The sequence below is a fragment of the Micrasema longulum genome, unplaced genomic scaffold, assembly GCF_059751315.1.
Source record: "Micrasema longulum isolate JH-2025_06_02 unplaced genomic scaffold, ASM5975131v1 h1tg002213l, whole genome shotgun sequence".
NCBI lineage: Eukaryota > Metazoa > Arthropoda > Insecta > Trichoptera > Brachycentridae > Micrasema > Micrasema longulum.
The window spans coordinates 124,553-127,068 of NW_028279376.1; the positions used below are offsets into that span (position 1 = coordinate 124,553).

Below are 2,516 nucleotides of genomic sequence, written 5' to 3' on the forward strand. Positions count from 1 at the left end.
GAATCCCAAAATTATTTATTTTTTAAAGAAAAGAAAATGTATCACGTATGGAGAATAAAATTAATACAAATAAATTTAAAGTGAAGTTCCCAGTTTACTGCAGTAATTTAGGAGTTAAATAATTAGTTAATTTATTTATTTATTAATATACACGCCCTACAGACTTTTACATTTATTAAAAATACATTCAAGTGCAACAGTGAAACATAAGTAAGTACATTTAGTTCAAATTAAAGATAACATAAGAAAAACTAAAAGATACAATAATAAGTAAAAATAAGGAAATGTACCAACTTAGGTATATGGGTATTTAGAAAGATATTTAATATTTTTACATATAAAAACATACACACATACATACACATGCATATACATACATATACACATATATACATACAATATGCATGTATGTATATATTTGTACATACAAAATATACAAATACATACACATGCGTATATCCGTTATTATAGAGATGCATAAAAAAAAAAGTAAATAAAAAACAATACTTAAAAAAATTGAACAGGTTAATTTATAACCTTTTGAATACTTAAACTATAATTATATAAAGACAGACGAAATATATCAACTTCACCATACTCGTTACCTAGCCGATGTAGTCTAGGTATTGATGAATTGTAATAATAATTATGACTGCCAGTAGATTCAATTGATTTGATGTTTATTGTCGACCGCGTGGTGTAATTGTCAGCGCGTTTGCCTTTCATGCAAGAGGTCCCGGGTTCGATTCCCGGCATGGTTGAAATGAAATATTTATTTAAAAGGGTGTTTTTACACTAGAATATTAAGGTTTTAAAAAAAAAAAACAGATATTTTTTGATAATCAATAAGTCCACTTATATTCACTACACACTCTCGCATGCATCAAATACTCACACACCCATACACATACCCTCACACACTTTATATACAGGTTGTTCTTTAAACCCTGTCACATCCGAAACCACGATGATCAGTATGGGCAAGAAGACATATTGGCATATTTAAAAAAAATATTTAGAACGAAGAAAATGTGTAAAAATAAAATATTAAAAATAACAAATGGTTTCTTACTTCTGCAGGGGTGAAGCGAGGGGGGCGCGGCCGCGTGGTTAACGGTGTGTCAGACTTCCCCCTCCTCGTTTCTCTCCTGCAGAAGTTAGCAACCATTTGTTTTTTTTAATATGTTATTTTTTAAAATTCTATTTGTTCTAAAAAAATATTTTAATGTGCCAATGTGTCTTCTTGCTCATACTGATCATCGTGGTTTCGGATGTGAGAGGGTTTGAAGAACACCCTGTATATATACTTACCCTAAGTAACATGTACAACAATAATAAAACGGATGCACTAAATAAGAGTACGCATTGTTTTTTATTTATGTTATTTTATTGTGACTATTTTTACTATAATTATTGATAAACATTTAAAAAAATCTTATTACTACTACGAGACTTTATTGATAATCTAGTAAAATTATATTCGATTGTATAAATTGCATCTATCTTAAATTAAGTTTTATTAAAATTAACCTTATTTAAAATCTAATAACTGCTTTAACAACATATAATGAAAACTAAATTTTGGTCTGTATATTTTTTATTTTTTATTTTTATTTTCTTTTCTTTTATTCAGGAAACATACAGTACAGTTACAAAGTTTAATATTTTACACAATTAGACTTAATTCTAATGGACCAGTGAAGTTTCCATATTTTAAAGCAATTATATGTAAGGTTAATTATGAAAGTATAAAAAAGAGGAGGAAAAAGAAAAACATAAATGAAAGTTGTTTAAAAATAAAAATTTAAGTGAAAAAAAAATATTTTAAAGTTTGTAGTTTGTAGTGAGTTTGTAATGGAAATAATATTAAAAATGAAGAAAATTTGTAAGAGTAATTAAAAATTAAGAATTGAAATAAAGAATGAAAAACATGCTCAGATGTAAAAATAAAATAAAATAGTAATAAAATTTTTTAAAAAAGGAAAAACATAAATATACACATATTTATTTTAAGGGATTCAAAGAAAGAATCTTAAAGTGAAATATAAGATATAAATATATTCTTTTTCTTTTGTGACTATTGGTGTTCACATATAATCGGTGAAAGATGTTTAGTGCTATTATTTTTTATTTTATAAATTGTATTTATATTGTGATATCTTTTACTGTTAAATTATAAGAACTCATAAATGTATTTTTATTTCAAAATATATTATGCCGAGATATTTTATTGAGCCAGTTTTTAGACAGCCCTGTATCTGTCATTTTGATGTTTCCCATTCATCCAATAGCCCGCTATTTAGGCAATACCGCTGTTCCCAACTTGCACGATCTATCGCTTAAGCCTTCCTCACGTAAACGTCAAAATTGGGATACTCCTTCATTACAATATCTGGCTCCGAGGTAAAAATGGGATGAATACACGTGGTATGTGGGTGTGAAACTTAGAGTGCATAATATAATATATATTTTAACATGCTTTCTAGGGTCTCGATTATGATGGGAAGATTAAGACA

General features: G+C 27.2%; 1 non-coding gene across 1 annotated transcript; it reads left to right on the plus strand.

Annotated features, from left to right (window-relative positions):
• The first annotated feature begins 688 nt into the window (after positions 1-688).
• TRNAE-UUC (transfer RNA glutamic acid (anticodon UUC)) lies at positions 689-761 on the plus strand. Its single transcript has one exon. It is a non-coding gene; the product is annotated as a tRNA-Glu (tRNA).
• The last annotated feature ends 1,755 nt before the right edge of the window (positions 762-2,516 follow it).